This window comes from Oryctolagus cuniculus, chromosome 2 (genome assembly GCF_051225735.1).
Source record: "Oryctolagus cuniculus isolate XC-2025 breed Fujian yellow rabbit chromosome 2, ASM5122573v1, whole genome shotgun sequence".
NCBI lineage: Eukaryota > Metazoa > Chordata > Mammalia > Lagomorpha > Leporidae > Oryctolagus > Oryctolagus cuniculus.
In genome coordinates this window covers 20,795,978-20,817,818 of record NC_142868.1, presented here as the reverse complement: position 1 = coordinate 20,817,818, position 21,841 = coordinate 20,795,978, and the positions used below count along the sequence as shown (strand labels likewise).

The following is a 21,841-nucleotide window of genomic DNA, read 5'->3' as shown; positions in this document are numbered from 1 at the left end:
AGGGGAAACTGAGGCCCGGATACACGGATTGTTTTAAAGTCACACCAACACTGTACCTCTCAGGAGAATTCAAACCATACTATCCAGTGTTCTCAGTGTGCCCAAGGACTCAAGGCTTGAAAAATTGCCACGCGGGTGATGGTGACTACCCTTTGCCTGGATAGGGGGGAAATACTGCCAAGGACAGGGTGGTGGTGGTGGTGACAGAGGGAAGAGGTATGTCTGAGACAGTGGAGGCAAAGAAGGAAATCGGCCCGGGCCTCCCTGGTTGAGACTTCTGCTGAGATGTGCTGATGGGATCTTAAAGACCTTGTCCCATCACTTTAAACTTGGACCTGATAACCAAGCGCAACGCCCTAGTCACTTTCACATTGTCTTTCAACTTCAAAAATCCATCCCACCCGTAACGGGCAACTACCTCAATTATCTGGCATTGTATTAGAGGGGTGACAGGGGTGGAACGTGTCCACACAAACATCTTCAACATATTGCCATCTTTTCGCATTTTCCAATTCATCTCCTGAGCTGTCCTGGTTGCTCCCTGCTGCTGCTCCCATTGGTCTGGGCCCAGAATGGAGGTGGAGCTGTGTGCAGGTGAGAACTGCAGGGCGGGCAGGCAGTGGGGTGGGGGCACATGGTATTAGATTTCAGTTTATTCCCAATCACTCTGATCCCCAGAACTGTCGGCCTATTTTCATGGCCACTTTGTGTCTCCCAGCACTCATCCAGCACCCATCCCTGACCCCCTGGGGACCTGTTCCGATGAGATGGCTGAGTATTTGGGGGAAGTCCTAGAAGGAAGCAATTCGTGTAGCATCTAAAACTTTTACAGAGCATTGCCCTTCTTGCCAGCCATGTACAAAATTACAGAAAGCAGACACGAGATCACTACCAGCTGCCAGAGGACAGAAGCCTCCGTCTTTGAACCTGAAACAATGGTCGCTCCCTGGAGGCACCGCTCTCCCAATACCCAACAGCACCCAACACAACAAGTGAAGGAGCTCCCAGCACAGGAGACAGAGCAAACAGATACGGGCCGGAGCCAGGAACCCCAGGCCAGAAACCTCCTGGGCAACCTCACTAGCTGCAAGAGGGGATCCCACGGAATCCACAGGCTGCCTAGCGGAAATCAGCCAGTCCGAGAAAGAAAGAGACCTCCCCACCAAGGACAAGAGAGGAGACCCCAAGGCCCCTCGGTGCCAGCCACCTGTGCCAGGCCTCTGCCTCAGGAACTGAACTGACCCCCCGAGCGTGCGCCTCCTATGAGGGCCTGAAGATGCTCGGTCCCCTTAGCCAACCCCCTGCACGCACACACGTCCTTAGGGGCCATCTCCCCAGCCTGGTACCCTCTGGCTCTGAAAGCACCAGCTAGGGGCTCTGTCCTCCCCAGCAGGGCTCAGGGACAGAGCCCTTTGGCGGTGGCCACCTGTGCTGATGAGAGCACCAGCCAGGTCTGTCCCTTAGGCCTTAGATAAACAGCTCTGCAAACAAGCCCCCAGGGCACGTGGAAGTCACACTGGGGGCGTCCTTTCACCTGGCAGCCACCACTGAGACTGCTCAGGGCAGGCAGGACAGAGCTGGTCCCCATTCAAGCAGGGTGGGGAGCCAGCCCAGGGGCTCACGGGGACCTGCACTGAGCCCGACAGCCAGCTAGTGCCCAGCTCTCCTTCCTCCTCTGACCACGACTCTCAAAACAGCCCTAGCCCAATGCCCAGGGGCGGCAGGCCAATACCACAGTCCCCAACCACGGTGCAGCAGGAGTCATGTTCCCAAGACAAGTGGATCTGAAAATTTCGGAAAGGTTTATTGTGATTTTTTTTTTCTCCTCTCTCTCCTGCAGCCCGATGTCCCAGCAGCTGAAAGAATGAAGAAGTCAGTGAAAGGTTTTGGGAAGCGCCCTCGCCCCGGCGGCTACTCACCAGCGCTCCCTTCGCAGGTAAGGGACTGGAGGAGGCACCAGGTACGGCTGCGCGGCGCCCCGGTTATATATAGCCAAGGTGTTGCGCAAAGCGGCCGGCGGCAGTCGCTGTCATCACGCCCCTCGCACATTCCAGGCCCGCCTGCCGCCGCCGCCGCCGCCGCGGCCGGGGCACTGCCTACCTGCCGCCTTAATGAGCCCATCGTGACCTCGCCCGCTGCGGGAGGTGAGCGCGGCGGCCGGCCCGGCTGCGGACTGCGGGGAGCAACTTCAGACGGGCCCGCCGCCGCCGCCGCCGCCGCCGAACGGCCCCGAACGCGCCGCGCCCCGCGCGCCCTCCGCGCCCCCGCCCCTCACGCCGGCTCTGGCCGCAGGGGACCCAGCAGGTGCAGGGCCGTTGGGCTCCCCCCCAGCCTTGTCTTCCCAAAGAGCCACGGTGTGGGAGTCTAGCGCCACAGACAGCAGCCAGTGGGAAACTCAGATCTGCCCCCTACCCCCCAAAACAACAATGCCAGGATTGTTCAGGGTCTTGAGGGCGGTGTGGTTGGCTCAGGTTCTGAGTCTATCAGGCAAAGGGGCTGGGTACGCCGGGAGCTTGGGGAGCTTGCCAAACTCAGCTGCACTCATCCTGCCCAGTCATTGTGTCCCAGGTATGCGGCCCCGCGGTTCCCGGGGAGAGCCCCTCCTCCTGCTTACGGTTAACAGCCTGCTGCTTACACCCCCAGCACTGTGGGACATTGTCTCTCACGGCCTTCCCTGGGGCCGCCAGGCTAACCTTTCTGGCTGAGGTTAGAGGGGTCAGGGGACAGACACAGGATGACCCAGGATTTGCTGAGCAGGAGAGCCAAGCTGAGCCTCATTCAGAAACCCAGATCCCTTCGCTTGTTTAATGGCTGAGGAAAGTGAGACTTCTCGTGTTGCTTGCCCAGTTGTCCGGCTGCCCACACACGATATGAAAGTGCCCCGTTGGAACTGGCTGGTTCCACTCCAAACCCAAGAGCCGTCTGCACTGGGCAGGGGAGGACAGCCGCAGCACTGCTTCCAGGAACTTGCAGAGCCTGGCCATCTCTGGGGCTGAAGGGCAGATGGGTTAAGCACCCTGACTCTGGGGCCAGACTGTGACGTGGATTTCCGGTTCTGCCCCTTGCTCTCCTGCCTCGGTTTGCTCATGTGTAGAATGGGAATGGTGGTTTCTGTTGGAGTAAGAGGAGTTACAATACTGGGAGCGTGTAGAACTGAACTGGGCACTTGAGCAGTACTGAATGTGTTTTAAGTGCCTCACGGGGAACCTTGGGCATTGGGAGGTGGATGGGAAGTCGTCATTAGGTCCATTGGGAAGTGTGGACTCTGCAAGTAGAAGCGCCATCCACATCGACCCTGGGGCCAGGAGACTGGCCTTCGAGAGCGGGCCCTGGAGAAATCAAGTCAACCTGAGTTGCTGCTGCTTCTTTGCGAATGGGTGCTGGACTTCAAAGGCAGTCCTCAGAGACAGTGGCCAACCAGCCAGTGCCTTTCCACCAAGTGCTTGCCACGGCCCAGTGCACGGGTGACGAGCACAGGAGCCCCGCCCCTCAGGCCGGCTCTGGCCGCAGGGGACCCAGCAGGTGCAGGGCCGTTGGGCTCGCCCCCAGCCTTGTCTTCCCAGAGAGCCTTGCTGTTGAGATCTGCTCTCCTCCTCGCCCCAGTGCCAGGCAGGCGGCAGAGACCACAGGCTCAGGGTTCCCATTCCTCCCCTTGGGCCTCTTCCCAGTGGCTGTGGGCTTTGATGGCAGGTACAGCCCCAGCTGCTTATCTCTCGCTTTGATGTCACTCCCAACCAGGAGCTAATGCAAGCAAGACTGAAATGCCAAAAAGCTGGGAGAAAGAAAGAGGGAGCTCCCTTTTGTGTACTGATTGAAAGGGCAAAAGCCAGGCTCAACCCAGCTGTTTTTTCTTAGCCTGTGCCGACCTCAGGAATACACCAAGGGTGGTGTCTGTCTGGTTCTGGTTTGGGGTTGTCCTTTTGCACGGCACTTTTTACACAAAATGTAGAAGAAAGGTCGATGACGGTCAGGATGGTGTGTGTGTATCACTCTATAATCTCTCCCCTAGGGGAACATAGTTTGTTGAAGAATGGCTTCCTATCTTCATTCCATCTCAAATACAAAATTCTATCACCATTTAGTGCTGTATATGCTTATCCTCTGTTTACAGGCAAACTTCTGAAACCTATATCATTTTCCAGAATCGTATCAGCATGCTTTTTTGGTGCCTATTGTTGTCTTAGATAGACAGTGGAATTTAATGAGATTAAATGATATCATTAACAGGAAAATTGGGACCCAGAGTCTTTCCCGGGGCTACACAGCTCTGAGCTAATGCAGGACCCAAATCCCTTACTGAGCCCTTGAGGCTGGGGGAGTTTCAGAATTTAGAACTTTCCATTTCTAGGAAGATGCAGACACTCCTGTGGGATCCGGATAGCACCTTGCAGTCAAACCATTGATAGCTTTACTGTAAGATGCATAAGTATTGGGGCTGGCGCTGTAGGTTAAACCTCCGCCTGTGCCACCGGCATCCCACAGGAGCACTGATTTGAATCCTGGCTGCTCCACTTCTGATCCAGCTCCCTGCTAATGGCCTGGGAGGGCAGTGGAAGAAGGCCCAAGTGCTTGGGCCCTTGCACCCACGTGAGAGACCCGGAAGAAACTCCCGGCTCCTGGCTTCAGATTAACCCAGTTCTGACTGTTGTGGCATTTGGGAAGTGAGCCAATGGAAAGAAGACCTCTCTCTCTCTCTCTCTCTGTAACTTTGCCTCTCAAAAAAATAAATAAATAAATAAATAAAATAAATTAAAAAAAAAAAGTGTTGAGGCCGGCACTGTGGGGCAGCAGGTTAAAGCCCTGACCTGCAGTGCCGGCATCCCATATGGGCACTGGTTCTAGTCTTGGCTGCTCCCCTTCTACCCAGCTCTCCGCTATGACCTGGGAAAGCAGAAGAAGATGGCCCAAATCCTTTGAGCCCCGTACCCATGTGGGAGACCTGGAATAAGCTCCTGGCTCCTGGCTTTTAAAAAGTGTAAGAACTGACACTAAGTGGAATAACCTCAATTTTCTGTATCAGTTCAAGGTAGGGGTTTTGACACCAAGGTAGTTTGTGACCAGTATTATCGAAGGGAGGTGGGCTCTAGGTTGTTGCCATGTGCAAGTCCTCTTCTACAGTTTAAAGTCATTACTTCCTGTAGTTCTGTGAGCTAGATATATAAAGATCAGGAAATGGAGCCCTAGAGAACTTAAACTTCCGTCATGTCATAGCACTGATAAATGTCACAGTTAAGCTCTTAATCCAGAATGATGTTTTATCGGTCTCACCCACATAATTAGCAAAGTTTTTCCTATTTTCTTACACTGTTTTCCTCTACTGGAGTATTTCATTACCCAGAAGACTGTGCAATGAGTAGAATGAAATAGGATAGACAGCCCAGGAGGTATATGGACCCTTGGATTTACAATAATATCGCTGCAGAGCTGTAGGGTAAAGATAATCTGCAATCAATGGATAGCCAAATGGGAACAAGTGAAACTGGACCCCAACCCTCACACCACACAGACACAAGAAATGCATCTAAAGCTTAAAGGCAAAACAATAGAACTTCTGGAAGACAACCTAACCATATATGCATGAACTCAGGGTAGGAGAAGACTGCCTACACGCCATACAAAAATGCAGTAACCATAAAGGAAAAGATAGTTTTCAGAGACAGGCAAGGCAGCATGGAAAGAGAGATGTAGATGGCTATTCCCAGACATGCACCAAGAGAAATATGTGTGTATGTTCACCAAGAGTACGTGGCACTGCAAAGCCTAGAAGCGGCTCGGACGTCCATTTCCATGGATAGAAGGGAGTGTGACTAGAAAGCACTCAATGAAATACTACCATGAAAGCACCATTTTTGCAGACAAAAGCATCCAGATAATATACAGCAATGCAGATGAACGATTCCTTGCTGCATGGAACTAAACAGATGGGGGGCCGGCGCCGCAGCTCAATAGGCTAATCCTCCACCTAGCGGCGCTGGCACACCGGGTTCTAGTCCCGGTTGGGGCACCGGATTCTGTCCCGGTTGCCCCTCTTCCAGGCCAGCTCTCTGCTGTGGCCCGGGAGTGCAGTGGAGGATGGCCCAAGTGCTGGGCCCTGCACCCCATGGGAGACCAGGAGAAGCACCTGGCTCCTGCCTTCGGATCAGCACGGTGCGCCGGCCACGGCGGCCATTGGAGGGTGAACCAACGGCAAAAGGAAGACCTCTCTCTCTCTCTCTCTCTCGCTCACTGTCCACTCTGCCTGTAAAAAAAATAAATAAAAAATAAACAGATGGGTCCCACAATGACGTTAAGTCAAAGAAGGCAGACATACGAGTCCATACTGTCTGCTTCCACTTAGATGAGATTCCAAAAGCAGCTAGAACTCTCAGTGCTGGCACATGCACGCATAAGTGGTTACAAACTCTGGAGAAAAGCAGGGGCTTTCTCCCTTGACTGGGGAAAAGGGACTAAGACTGGGGAGGAGGAGGGGGAAGGATGTTCGAGGCCCCCACTCGTTTCTTGCTTGATTGTGCTCCTTTGCTTTGTGGTGAAACTGAGTTGGACTCATGCACGCTGCAAGAGCTTTCACAGTGGACCCATACGGGGAGAGGCCGGTCCAGTGGAGCGGTTAGGGCAGGTGGGCTCCGGGAGATTTGCGGGGGTTTGAGCCCTGTGGCAGCCACTCTCTGCGAGCTGCTTCCTCGCACACGAATGCTGTTCTCGTCAGCAGAGCCACGGCTCACATAGTGTGTGCCAGATACTGCGGTAAGCACTCTCGCAGGCTGATTCAGTCATTCCTACGGTGATAAATGTCCTAGTTCCATTTTATTGAAGAGATTACTGAGATACAGAGATTAAGTATCTTGTACGAGGTCACACAGTTGGCAAGTGGCATAATCCAGGTCAGTTGGCTCCGACATCTCTACTTTCAACTAAAATCCACGCTCTTTGGCTAAACTGCCTTGTTCAGAATTTATGTACCTTCCAGTGGGTAAGGTCTCCAGATTAAGCAGAGCTTTTTATGTGTCACATAAATGTTTAACCAACTATACAATAAAAACCCAAGACCTTTTCCTGCTGGGAGCAAACTGAATTTTAACAACGTCTGCATGACCTATGGTCACTTACAGGACCCAGCGACAGCCCCGTATTCCTTAAGTGTCTCCGAGATGTCTTAATATCTCCTGCATAGGCACAGACTATGAAATGTGTGTGTGTGTGTGTGTGTGTGCAGACAAGTACTTCCAAAAGTTCATGGAAATGGAATTAAAAACGCATCTGGTGCCAAAACTCTTGACATTGAGAGACAGTTTTTTCATAATGTGCATTTTCCATAAACTTGAGGATCCCTTGTATGCATTCATTGACAATTTTTCTTGCATGAAGATAAGCTTAGATCCTGTAATTCCATTTTCCATGAACTTTTGGAAGATCTCTTGTGTGTATATGTGTATTCATGAATTTCTTTTTTCTGTCACTTTTTAAAGTAATTTTTCTTCCGCTCCCCTTGCTGCATAGCGTTAACAGGTAGACCATAATAGGCACTTGAGTTATGACCAGGCTTCCCCACTTTATCATCACATCCGGCATTAGTGTCATTTTGCAATTTATAATTTATTGTGGATTAAGAAAACTGTTCACCTCTTTATCCATTTCATTAGCAGTCATTTTGACTGTGTGTAAAATAAGAGTACATAAGTCTTGGACCACTGGGTCTGATTATCTAGAACTTTCTTTTAACATCCAGAACTAATAACACCAACTTTCAATCATCAGAGGCTGATTCCTACCATATGGAACTGGGCTGGGTTCTACCATGGAGCAGGCAATGACACTGAACTCCTCTCTGACAATGATACACCGTACCAGAACAAACCTAACAGGCTGATGCCACAGAGGGGGCCTGGGGTAACCAGCTGTGGACCTCATCATTGCTGGGTGGTGGCCAGGAGTCCAAGGCAGACAAAGGGGCAGCTTCCCTGCCGTTCTGGTCCACCTTTGGCTTCCAACACCCATTCCCACCCCAGGGCCTTTGCTCAGGCTGTCCTCTAGTTTCTACAACATTCTCCTCCCAGATTTTTACATACACACTCCTTATCATTCCCATCCTGAGACAGTTTACTAAGCACCCCCCCCACTATCATGTCATCTTGATTTCCTCCATAGAGGATGTTGTGATTTATATTTTTCCATAATAGACCAAACAAATGGTTTCTTCCTGGGACTGGGGGTCAGCATCGCTCCCTGAAGATTTATTTCACTTTCAACACTTTTAACCACGGGGATTCCAAGTTAGACACTATAACTTATGATCACGTTATCTGCAGTTAACTCACAATGATAAGTCAACAAAACAAAGATAAGATAATTTCAGCTCCCAACTGAAGTCTGTCTGCAAGCCATCTAGAACCACTGACTCTCCCTTGGGTTCCGCTGTGTCTGGGCCCACCCGGCTTCAGAATGGACATCTCCCAACAGCTTGCAAGACAGCTTTGATTCCCATCATAGGCAACCACCCCCACCCCACCTGCAAAACAAAGCAAAAACCTAGAGAACCCAATGTGGAAGGAGCCACGAAAGAGAAAAGAGGTATGTGTGCGCGCACACATGTGTGTGTGTGTGTGTGTGTGAGCTCCAAAGATGCCACTGGCCCCGCAACAACTGGTCCCACTTGGCCTCAGCTCCCACAGCTCCCAGTGGCCCTGCTAACAAACTATTTTGTACTTGGATGCTGCTCACGGTAAGGAGGGTGGTGAACAACTGGCCACCACGAAAATGAATGTGTACCAACTCCACACATCACAGCCTTTCTCTCCAGTGCTGCCTGTCTCCTGCCCATGTGACCCCTGCCCTGCCTTGGGAGCCCACAAGCAGCGAGGTTAGCACCCGGGGCAGCCCTTCTCACCCCAGACCAGCCTAAGCCGGAACAGACCTGTCGTTAGACCTGACCAATGTGCAGGACTGTGTTATTAGCAAGAGAACTAGGGTAGTGGGGAAAGCTGGACATTTACTGTCCATTACGGTACATCATACACCCTCATATCAAGACAACCAGGAGCCAGTGACAAACACTGAGAAAGACCAGAGCTGTAGCTTTGTACAGATTCAAAAAAAAATTAGAAGCGCCAGCCATGGGGCACAGTGGGTTAAGCCATCACCTGTGATGTGGCATCCCATATGAATGCCAGTTTGAGTCCCAGCTGTTCCACTTCCAATGTAGCTCCCCATTAATGTGCCCAAGTGCGTGGGCCCCTGCATGCGTGTCAGAGACCTGGACAGAGTTCTTGGCTCCTGGCTTCAGCCTGGCCCAGCCCTGGCTGTTGGGTCCATTTGGGGAATGAACTCAGTGGATGAAAGATCTCTCTCCATCTCTCTCCCTCTTTCTCCCTGTAATTCTTCCTTTCAAATATATAAATAAAATCTTTAAAAACAATTAGAAGACAGAGACCAACATTACCAAGGATAACTAAAGGATTTCATATTTCAGGTTATGTAATAAAATATTAGTGCATATATCCATGCGCACTAATGTGGGCATGAGAACAGGAGGTTTAAAATCATTGTCCACCCATCCATCCATTTAGTTTTATTACTGATGAGCATGGGCAAGCCACCTCAGTTGGGCCTCAGTTTTCTCACCTGTGAAATGGGGGCAACATTCAACTTCACCCTACTTAACTCATACACAGGTGAAAACATTCTGGAAGAAACCTAAGGAAAGCGATTTGTGATTGTAAAGAGCTACATGGACGGATGCCGGTTGGACTGTATCAGCGTCATGCGTGCGTACACACACGGTTATGTTAAATACGTAGAACACGGCGTTCACTCGCCCGGCGGACCCAACGATTTCAGGGTAGTCCCCAGCCCCTGTGACTTGTGGAAAGAGCGCACCTGTGATGCACACACAGGGGACCTCAGGGGAAGGGGGCGTGGCCTGCAGCAGGGTTGCCCCGCCCTTGCCCCGCCTCTCTGGAAATGCTTTTCTCAGCAACCCACTTACTCCTTGGGCACCCAACCCTTCAGCCCAAGCAGCCAGGAAGGCTTCCGAGACTCCCCAGTCTCCTTCAAAGATCTGCTATTTCCCGGAAATCCAGCTGCCTGAGACTTGGCCTCCCCAAATGTGGCCGTCTTTGGTTGGGGGGTTGGGGGGGCAGCACTGCTGTTGCACTGGGGAACCTCAGCCGCCAGTGCTGCTTAGCAGACCGGGAAACAGACGGGTGCCTGCCTGGAGGAGGGGGCAGCGAGGGGGCTCCGTGATGCAGAAAGCAAATGCCCTGTGGTGGCCACTGCTCCTCAGCTGCCCATTGTCCCTGACAAGACGGGGTGTGCTGCTGGGTCTTTGGACTTCTCTGGAGAAGTCAGAGCTGCAGGGTTTTGTGGGGGAAGTTATTTAAAAAAAAAAAAAATAGTAAAACCCATGTGGCACAGGAAAACAAAGCCTGTGTGTGGACAGCCTGTGTCCATGCTGCGGGGGACAGGTTCGCAGGTGTCCCGACCCCGGCCCCGTGCCTGACCCCTCAGCGTCTGTGACTTGTCCCCAGTCACTGCTGCTCCTCCTGATGTCTGCCTCACTCCTGGGGGCTGATGGTCTTCTTCCCAAGGCAGGGGTGGCCAAGAGATCGAGAGCGAGAGCGAGGAGATTCCACAGAGGAGGGAGGGATGACACTCTTGCTGGGACATGCTGTCCCGGCAGAGAAAGACACCCACGGCTCTCACTTGTCTCTCTCTCTCTCTCTCTGCTCCCAGCTCTCACTTCTCTCTCTCTCTCGGCCTCACCCTCTGAGTCACAGCGCCCGAGAGAATCCAGGAATTCATTCAGGCTGATGGGAAAACCCCTGCTCCTTGCAAAGGCCCCAGCACCCAGAGGCCGCCAGATGCCAAAGCCAGGCGAGAGGCGGAGCCGGCCGGGCCTGGGGAAGAGGTGGCCGCGTGCGGGACCTCCTGGCTCAGGTCCCCACTGCTGAGGCCAGAGGTGGCCACGCCGCCTGCCGCCGCCCTTCCTCCCAGCTGCCGGTGCTGCAGATAAGAGAACTGAAGCGCACCTGCATGAAAGCCCCAGAGAATGCGCCAGGATCAAGACCGGAACAAAACGGCTTTGAACTCTCGCCTTCATTAGGAGTTCCCTGGAGGCCCCGCGGCGGTGGCGGCCCAATTTTCGGTTTGCTCAGTTCCCCTTGGTGTCGGCCAGAACTTAAGAAATGTTTAATAATGTGTTGCATCGTCACAAGAAAGCACCTTCAAAGAATCAGGTTCAAATGGAGAAACGCTACAGGAACACCGCACAGGACTAACATAATTAGAGCTCACTTCGATCTCGCTTAAATATGTAGCGGAGGTGGGCATTTAAGTTAGCAGTTAAGACACTCGGGTCTCAAAATGCAAGTGCCCAGGTTTGATTGCTGCCTCTGGCTCCTGGCTCCAGCTTCCCACCAATGCAGACCCCTTGAGGCAGCGGAGATGGCTCAAGTCATGGTTTCCTGGCTGCTGGCTTCAGCCCCGCCCAGTGCTAGCTGAAGGGGGCATTTTGGGGAGTGAATGAACAGATGGGAGCTCTCTGTGCATCTCCCTTCCTCTCAAACATTTTAAACTACATATGTATTGGAGCCGGCGCTGTGGTGCAGTGGGTTAAAGCCCCAGCCTGCAGTGCCAGCATCCCATATGGGCGCCGGTTCTAGTCCTGGCTGCTCCTCTTCCGATCCATCTTTGCTATGGCCTGGGAAAGCAGTAGAAGATGGCCCAAGTCCTTTGGGCCCCTGCACCCGCATGGGGGACCTGGCAGAAGCTCCTGGCTCCTGGCTTCAGATCAGCTTATCTCTGGCCGTTGCGGTCATTTGGAGAGTGAACCAGTGGAATGGAAGAAGTCTCTGGCTCTACCTCTCTCTGTAACTCTATCTTTCAAGTAAATAAAATAATAATTCTTTAAAAAACAAAACAAAGGGATACTCCCTGCTCCGCCTACTTCTAAACATGCTTGCGTGCGTATTCAGATGAGGCTGTTTGGTATAATCAACCAAGAACTCTCCAAACAGGAATGGCTCCATTTATTGAATGCTTGCGTTCATCAGACACCATGCTGGTGCCTCTTCATACACCCTAGAGTCGCAGCCACAGCTAGACCAAAACCGCAAGTTAGGAAATCGGTGATGGTGACTGCTCATAGCCAGGGTCAAGAGCCTGGCAAGGACCCCATGCACGGGTCACCCGTGATAGTGGACACTGGTAAGAGAAAGAATGCTTTGCCCAGCTACAAACAGGTCCTGAGCATGACCCATGGAGAGCTGGGTCTGACTTACAGCTGTTTCTGGTAATTTCATGAACATAAAGTGCTATCACAATGCATAGCAGGAGCCCAGGAAATGTTGTTCAATGTTTCTTATTACGCATCTGGTGCAACTAGCAGCAGAGCCAGGGCCTCAAATCCCAGCCTTTCTGGCTCTCAAGCCTTCCCACTGCACCCTATGCATGCATGTATCTCGCAAGCAGCAATACAGACTACAGCTTTATGAGTCAGGGCCTCAGGACCTCCAGCCTCAGCTCACGTTTGGATCTTGCCCCAGGAAATCAGACTTTGTTTGCTGTTGCTGTTTCTAATTTTTTATTTATCTACTTGAGAGGCAGAGAGAGAGAAGAGTTCCCATCAGCTAGTTCACTTCCCAAATGCCTGCAACAGCTGGGGCTGGGCCAGACCAAAGTCACGGCCACATTCCAGGTCTCCCACATGGAGACAGGAGCCCAGTTACCCGAGTCATCACTGTGCCTCCCAAGGTCTGCATTGCTGAGAAACTGGACCAGGTGTTTGGATACGGTGAAGGGCATCCTAACTGCCAGGCCACAGGCCCACCCTGAAATCAGGTTTTTTTGGTTTGCTTGATTGTTTTTGAAGATTTATTTTTATTTATTTGAAAAACAGAGTTATAGAGAGAGGTAGAGACAGACACAGAGAGAGAAAGAGAGAGAGAGAGAGAGAGAGTTTTCCATCGAGTGGCTCACTCCCCAAATGGCTATAATAGCCAGAGCTGAGCAGATCAGAAGCCAGGGGCCGGGAGCTTCTTCCGGGTCTCCCATGCAGGTGCAGGGGCCCAAGGACTTGGGCCATCTTCTGCTATTTACCTAGGCACATTAGCAGGGAGCTAGATGGGAAGAGGAGCAGCCAGGATTTGAACCGGCGCCCATACGGGATGCCGGCACTGCAGGTCAGGGTGTTAACCCATTGTGGCACAGTGCCAGCTCCCAGTTTTGTTTTTTAAGTTGCAAATGTTCCTCTACAGTCCCCTGCTGCCCTGTTTTCTTTGATTGAGGCTAATTGATCATGACTGAGTCCAGCTTGCAACCTGCCCTGGGGTGATGGTCATTCTTGCACCTGGGGCCCCCCTGTCCCTTGTTCCTAGCCCAGATGACCCTAGGGTCATCTCCATCCTAGAGACAGAGATCCTCCCACAGCAAGCAATCTAAAAGCTTTTATTTTTTTTTTTTATCCTTTTTTTTTTTTTTTTTGACAGGCAGAGTGGACAGTGAGAGAGAGAGACAGAGAGAAAGGTCTTCCTTTTGCCGTTGGTTCACCCTCCAATGGCCGCCGCGGCCGGCGCGCTGCGGCCGGCGCACCGCGCTGATCCGATGGCAGGAGCCAGGAGCCAGGTGCTTTTCCTGGTCTCCCATGGGGTGCAGGGCCCAAGCACCTGGGCCATCCTCCACTGCACTCCCTGGCCACAGCAGAGGGCTGGCCTGGAAGAGGGGCAACCAGGACAGAATCCGGCGCCCCGACCGGGTTCTCTGCTGAGAACCCAGTGTGCCGGCGCCGCTAGGCGGAGGATTAGCCTAGTGAGCCACGGCGCCGGCCCCTAAAAGCTTTTATTGAGCACCTACTGTGTCCAGCTGTTCTTTTGGCTTTGGAGAGGAAGTGAAGACTTGGTCCCTGACCTCGTGAAGGTGACAGTCTCGTGGACTGTCATACCGTGTGACCTGACACAAGTAACAGTGCCAGAGCCAGGCTCAGCACACAGCAAGACCACAGAAAGATTTTACCTCTAGCTGTTACACAACAGTGCTTCAATGTCAGACCCTCCCCATTCCAGCGTTGCAGCCATTTGGGGAGTGAACCAGAAGATGGAAGACCTCTCTGTGTGTCTTTACTTCTCTGTGTAACTCTTTCAAATAACAACAACAACAAAAAAAGCAAAATAAATAAATAAATTCCATGTTCCGTTCCGTGAACTTTCTTGTGTTGCCACTGGGAGCATTGTGTTTGAGGGTGCTTTTGAAAAAATTTGAGCCTACACTTCAAAATGCTGAAATGTCACCCAAATGTCTTTAATTTCTGACTTCAGAAATGTGAGAGAAAGTGCCATGTTGGCCACAATTCCTAGTGGTGACAGTCAGCTGACGCTGCGGCTGCCGCTTTGAGGAGGAAGTCAGCAGGGTGACTCGCAGAACTGTTGTGACATCAGGCCTGTCACTCGAGCCCATGAACTCAGCCCTTGGCCAGTCCCGGCTCACACAGATACTACACCTGCACCACGGAGGCAACACTCTGAGCTCCGGCTTTACCAGTCACTCCGATCCGCATTACCGCTCAGCAGATACAGGTGTCCTCGAGTTATGATGGGTGGCTACCCCGGGAAACCCATCTGCTTCTCCCTTCCCTCGTGGGAACAGCTGCCAGTTCATAGGAACAATGCAAGCTCTTTGACCTTCAAGGGACTCAGGAAAGCTGAGCTCTCTTCCTTACTTTGCTAGACGCTTTGAACCCTTGAGAAAGGCCAAGGAGTGTTCGAACCTGCTCCTGCCGATTGCTACTTCACACTTTCTGGTCTGCAGGGGGTAGGATCCTTGACAGTGTCTCATGGGAACAGGCAGAGGCAGCCCCATGGGGCAGACACAAGCCAGTCTCATTTCAGAAAATGCGCCTCTCCCCATCTGGGGTCACTGCACAAGTCATAGTCCCTCCCCTTTACGGCCAGGCTGATCAAATTTCACTTCATTCCAGAAACTTCCAGAGAAGCCCTTTCTCATCCAGGGGCTGTGGTACCCCAGCCTCTGGGGTAATCCGATCCAATCCTTGTATTGGGGAAAGCGAAAAGTTCCACGAAGACCTCTATCATAAAGGGGCTCGGACCATCGGGGGAGGTTTAGGGCAGAAGGGCTGTGGCCGAGATGAGCAGCCGCTTCTTCCGGCAGAAGCGTTTCCTTCTGGTTGCCAATGTTTTCCTTCGCAGAAGGGTTCAGCGGTTGCTTCGGTAACTGAGGCCAAGACCAGGGCATCCCTTCCTACTCCTACAAAAGGCTGGGCTTGTGCTGGTGCAGCAGTCACGTGGTGCATAGCGAAGTTTCCATCACCAACGGACCGTGTACACGATGGCAGTCCCGTACTACACTGCCTAGCGACATCTTAGGTCGCTGAGCACAGTCTTATGATTGACGTCTCTATGATGGCCAAACGGCCCAGTGACAAATTTCTCCGAATGTGCACCTGCTCATCCCACTACACGTCCCTGTTTTGTAGCTGTACAGACTTCAATTCCCATGAGGCTTTCTGCTTTTTGGAACCACAACCCGCCTTCTTGGTGAGCTCACTTTATAGTGATGAGCCGAAGTGGCAAATACAGGGCCCTCGGGAAAGCGGGGACTCACTTAGCCCCTGGAGAGGCCAGAGTGAAGCCAGCACCTGGACATGCCCAACAAGCCTCCACAGTGGCTGGGTGGAGGGGAAGGGGCGTGCTCCAGTGGTGGGCCGTGAGCCACAGAATTCAGTGCCCTGTACGGTAAGGGAACAGGGATCGGACTCCTCCTGCCCCCGTCGGCTGAGGACACTGCTTCTAATCTCGCTGAGAGAACAGAAGCCCGCGGTAGGTGCTGTCCTCTCCCATCCCGTTCCTAAATGTGTACCCGTCTATTCCGCACTGTGCCACACCCCATGGCTGACACTCCGGGCTCCCGTCACAGCCGCTTACAGGGGCACTGGGTCTCTGCCTGTCTCGCATGCTCCCTCCTGGGAACCGCCACTCCCTTCCACAGCGATCTTTCCCATCGGCGTTGCTTGGGTCTCCTTCCAGCTTTAGAAGCTACCCCACCTCTGATGGCCTCACACAACCTGCCTGCCTTAGCTACGCCTCATCTCTCGCTCTCCATGGCGAAATCCCTTGCGAAGATCTTCCATGTTCTCTCTGCACCTCTTCCCTCCATCCCTTTCGCCCTTGAACCCATTCTAGCCAGGCTTTGCTCCCAACAAGCCACTCAAGGAGCTCTTATCAATGCCACCGCTGGCTTTCATCCCTGGACCCAGTGTAAGGACCTGGGTAAGCAGCTACCAACCACTGGGTGCTCACCTCGCCTCTCTCGGCCGGAAAGACTTTTTGCACTCTGCTTCTTCCTTCATGATGTCCCCTGCCACTCACCTCTTAGTCAATGGCTTTCAAATTTTTGCAGCCAAGGTCACAGGAAGAAACTCATTTTATGCCCTTAGTTCATGCACATAGAAGCATGTACAACTGAAATAGAATACTCCACAAAACATCCAACCTGGAAACGTAAAACACACTCTGAAATTTTCTTTTAAAGTTTTTTCTACTAAAAAATTTTGAGGGGCCGGTGCTGTGGCTTGGTGGGTTAAAACCACTGTCTGCAGCGCCGGCATCCCGTAATGGGCACTGGTTTATGTACTGACTGCTCCCCTTCTGATGCAGCTCCCTGCTCAGACTCCTGGAAACACGGCGGAAGATGGCCCAAGTGCTCTAAGCCCCTGCCACCCGTGTGGGAGACCCAGAAGAAGCTCCTGGTTCCTCGCCGTGGCCTGGCTCAGCCCTGGCTGTTGAGGTCATTTGGGGAGGGAACCAGCACACGGAAGACCCCTCTCTCTGCCTCTCCCTCTCTGTATCTGCCTTTCAAATAAAAATAAATAAATCTTAAAAAAAATTTTTTTGAGAGGCAGAGGAACATAGAAAGATAGATGAAGAGAGAGCTTTTAGGCCAGTTCACTCTCCAAATGCCCTCACAGCCAGGCCAGGCAGGGGGCAGGCCGGGGCTGTGAATAACACCCAGAGCTCCAACCCACATGTCAGGAACTCAGTCACTGGAGCCCTCACTGCTCCTCCCAGCATCTGCATTAGCAGGAAGCTGTAGTCGGGAGCCTGAGCTGGGGGTCACATCAGATACTCTGATGTGAGACACAGGCAGTTTAACCACTAGGCTAAACTACCCGATCGCTTTTCTCTTAAAGTACTCGTCAGAACCACCATCAATTTCATGATCCAGTAATGAGTCAGCGTTGTAGCTAGAAAACACTGCCATCGTCTTCAAATGCCTTTCAATATCTCTTAATTAAAAAAAAAAAAAAAACGCATTTATTTGAAAAGCAGAATTACAGAGAGAATGAGAGACAGAGAGAGGTATCTTCCAGCCTCTGGTTCATTCCCGAAATGAGCACACTGGCTGAGGCTGGGTCAGGTGGAAACCAGGAGCCTGGAACGCCACATGGGTGGCAGGGACCCAAGCCTGTGGGCCATCTTCTACTTCTTTCCCAGGTGCATTAGCAGGGAGCTTGATTGGAAGCGGAGCAGCCAGGACCTGAACTGGTGCTCATATGGTAGCTGGCGTTGCAGGCAGTGGCTTAGCCCACTGTACCACAACGCTGGCCCCTAAGTGGCTCTTACAGGCTGACAACACCCTCATTTGTCATCTCCAGTCTGGACTTGAGCTTTGGCCATGAACCTCCCACCGCCTACTGGACTATTACCCCAAGTGCTTCACCGGAAGCCACATCTACCTTTCACAGTTGACTCACCACCCACCCCCACCCCCACCCCCACCCCCTGGCTCCCCCAGCCTTCCCCATCGCAGCACTGACTCAGCCAGGCACTCAGCCCAAAACCTAGGGAGCCTGAATTCGTTCTCCCTTGCCTTCCGTTCTCACCTCGCATCCAACACATCAGAAAATCCTTCCAATCCCTCTACCTTCAAAACACATTCTGAAGGCAATCACGTCTCGCCATCTCCGGCACCTTGCTAGCCTGGCCACCACCCACTCTCTCGGAATTATTTCGAGGGTCATGTCTGGTCTTTCTGCATCCACGCCCACCCCTCCCCCGCCTGTCCCCGCACACTCTCCTCGCAATACAGGAACTAACGTGATCCTTGGCATAAACGAAGCATAAACTAGACTGTGTCCTTTCTACTCAACTTCTCCGTATCTCCCCAACCCACTTCCAACAAAAAGTCTTCCTAAGATCAAAGGAGACTGCTCTAACCTCATTTCCGTCCTCTGTGGTCCTATCAGCATTCCTGCTGGTTCCACAAACTTAGCAGGCACATTCCTGTTCCGGAGCCATTGGTCTTTCTAGTCCCTTTTCCTAAACGCCCCAAGTATTTACACTATTTGTTTTCTTCATGGACATGTCTCTGTTCAGATGACACCTCTTCTGAGAAGGCTTCCCTGACTACCTGTGCGTTATTTCGCCCCTAACTTTGCCCTGTCTTGCTTTCCTTTAAACTTATCACTACATAACATTGCGGGGGGAGGGAGCGGTATTTTTTTTACTTTTTCCATTGACTATAAGCTTCCTGATTTTGGGGGGGGGGTTGTCTTATTCTCTGGGCATAGCAAGCACCTGATACACAATAGATAGTCCATGGATATTTATTGACATAATAAATGAAACTCAAGTGCATTCAGTTCCAAGCAAGTCAACCCAGGAAAGGCAGGATGGCAACGGATACACAAATGTGAAGCGTTAGGCAAAGTGGAGACGGTACGCCATGCCCTAAAAGCTTTCAAGTTCACATGCAAACAGCATTAATCTAACCCAAAACACCATTGCCCTAACAAAAAAAAAAAACCTCATGGAATGTTAGAGTTGGGAAGAATCCTTAGTCTTTAAGCCTTCGCCACACAAATTGGGAACACGAGGTTCAAAACTTGTCCAAGTCTCTGTCACTAAACAGTCTTTGAAGCTAGTGACCCGACAACCTGGAAGTCTTTCCAGCCTTTGAGAGCTCCTGCCAAAGATCCGAGTAGGGACCCCTCCCCCCACCTTCCCCAGAACGCCCTGCGTCTTCCAAGGTGTTTGTGGGAATCCCTGACCTGGATAACCAACTCCCTTCAGCGTTAATTAATATGCAGGGTCTGAAAAAAGTTCACGGAAAACACACGTGCTCTTGTCATTCCATTTTCCCAAGGACTTTTAAAAATGTTCATTGTGGGGGCTGGTGCCGTGGCGTAGCGGGTAAGCCGCCGCCTGCAGTGCCGGCATCCCATATGGGCACCGGTTTGAGACCCGCCTGCTCCATTTCTGATCCAGCTCCCTGCTATGGCCTGGGAAAGCAGTAGAGGAAGATGGCTCAAGTCCTTGGGCCCCTGTACCCGCGTGGGAGACCCAGAAGAAGCTCCTGGCTCCCGGCTTCGGGTAGCTGCAGCTTCAGCTGTTGCCGCCTTCTGGGGAGTAAACCAGTGTATGGAAGACCTCTCTCTCTCTCTCTCTCGCAGTTCTGCCCTTCAAATAAATAAATAAATAAATATTTTCTAAAAAATGTTCATCGTGCAGATTTGCTACATCAAGCAAGGAGCCTAGGACACTCCAACCTATTGCTTCTTATCTCTAGAAGGCTCTGGGTTTAATTCCCACAACAGCCCTAAGTTATCTGGTAATGTCATCTCCCTTTTGTAGATACGCATCTTGGGCTGCCGGGCTAGGATATTTGGCCCAAGTTTCTGGTCCAGTCAGGATTCCAATCCAGAGGCACCACTACCCGCCAGCCTCTCACAGGCCTGGGACGAATCTGTGGAGTCGCCTCTTGAGGGGACCCAAGCCCTCCAACAGTGGGGAGCGCAGAGACACACCGCGTATTTCCACCACACCAGACGTGGAGACCAAACCCCTTGCCCTACCCCAACACAGAGCCCAGGGTGCCTGGCGTTCACACGCCTGCCACAGGTGACCCCACTGCCTTCCCGGAGGCCACCTCCGTCCACCCAGAACTTGGGGAAACCAAGCACACTGTGGCAAAGGTGCTAGGACCCTCAGACCACCCCCACAGAGGTCTTCCTACCTGGGAAGAATGTTATCAGGAACAGCTGGAAACCGCCGGAGAGAGGGGAGGGCCCCAGGCTTTATAGAGAGCACAGCCAGCCCCACCCAGGCCTCCAACCTCCAATCCCGGTAATCTGCTCAACTCAGCTCCCACCTTAGGGGCTGAACAGCCCCACCCAGGCCAGCCGCCTCCCTAACCCTGTTGAGCCCATCTCCCTCTCCAGGGCTGGATTAATCCTCTCTTGTCTGGTTCAGCTCACACTCGGCTGGATCTCTTGTTCTCCTTTCTTGTCTGTGGGCAGAGCCCAGGCCACCTGGGCCAGGCCAGGAGAGAAGACACAGCATTGGCAAGACCATCTGAAACTCACGCGGGGGCTGGCGTGGAGGCGTGGAGCTTAAATTCCAACCCAGCTCCCTGCTAATGTGCCTGGGAAAGCAGCGGAAGATGGCCCAAGTGCTTGGGCCGCTGCCTCCCACGTAGGAGACACAAATGGAAACCCTAGCTCCTGGCTTAGGCGTGGCTCAGCCCTGGCCGTGATGGCTGTTTGGGGAGTGGGCCAGTGGATGGAAGATCTCTGACTCTCTCTTTGTCTCTCCCTTTTGTATAACTCTGCCTTTCAAGTAAATAAATACTATTTTTTTATTTTTTTTAACTTTTATTTAATGAATATAAATTTCCAAAGTACGGCTTATGGATTACAATGGCTTCCCCCCAATAACGTCCCTCCCACCCGCAACCCTCCCCTTTCCCACTCCCTCTCCCCTTCCATTCACATGAGGATTCATTTTCAATACAGAAGATCAGTTTAGCATACATTAAGTAAAGAAAATAAATACTATTTTTTTAAAGTTCATCCTTTGATCTAGTAATTACACTCACAGAAATCCACATTGGAGAAAGATTCAAAACACATATGAAAATGTGTAGTATAAGGAATAAAGAAGCAAACCACAGGTCCGGCGCTGAGTGATGTGACACTCCCACTAAATAGACTACTCTCAGGCACTGTGAGAAAATCGCATCGGGCCAGGTGCCTAGCCTAGCAGTTAGGATGCCCGCCCCCCAGCCTCAAATCAGAGTACCTGAGTTCAATCCCTGCCTGTGCTCCTGACCAGCTTCCTCCGATGTGGATCCCGCCAGGCAGAGCGACTGCTCAAGCAGTTGGGTTCCTGCCTGCTGAGAGACCAGGGCTGAATTTCTGGCTTCTGACTGGCCCTGGCCCCGTTCCAGCTGTGGCAGGCATTTGGGGAGTAAACCAGTGGATGAGAGTCCCTTGGCGTTCCCCCCACCAACCCCGCCGCTGCACCTCTCAAAGAAAATCTAAGTGGCAGGGATAGAAAGAATACAGCAGGGGGCCAGCGCTGTGGCACAGCGGGTAAAGCCACCACCTACAGAGCTGGCTTCCTATATGGGCACCGGTTCAAGTCCCGGGTGCTCCACTTCCAATCTCTCTGCTATGGCCTGGGAAAGCAGCAGAAGATGACCCAAATGCCTGGGCCCCTGCACCCTTGTGGGAGACCCAGAAGAAGCTCCTGGCTCCTGGCCTCAAATCAGCTCAGCTCCGGCTGTTGCGGCTATTTGGGGAGTGAAGCAGCCAATGGAAGACCTCTCTCTCTCTCTCTCTCTCTCCCTCCGCCTTTCTGTAACTCTGCCTTTCAAATAAATAAATTTCGAACCAGCGCCCATATGGGATGCTGGCGCTTCAGGCCAGGGCGTTAACCCACTGCTGTAGTTCACTTGGTTAATCCTCCGCCTTCGGCGCTGGCATCCCATATGGGTGCCAGTTCTGTCCCGGTTGCTCCTCTTCCAGTCCAGCTCTCTGCTGTGGCCTGGGAAGGCA

At 52.2% G+C, this 21,841-nt stretch overlaps 1 protein-coding gene across 2 annotated transcripts in view; it reads right to left on the bottom strand.

Annotated features, from left to right (window-relative positions):
- SLC34A2 (solute carrier family 34 member 2) overlaps positions 1-20,169 on the bottom strand; it is a 44,220-nt gene extending 24,051 nt beyond the window's left edge. Inside the window, exon 1 of one of the 2 annotated variants that reach the window (XM_089326997.1) lies at positions 20,020-20,169. The gene's annotated coding sequence lies outside the window, so the exon portion shown is untranslated. Of the gene's footprint in view, positions 1-1,919; positions 2,069-20,019 lie in introns of those variants that run through there. The other variant, XM_002709262.6, reaches the window with a different exon arrangement.
- Between the last annotated feature and the right edge of the window lie 1,672 nt (positions 20,170-21,841).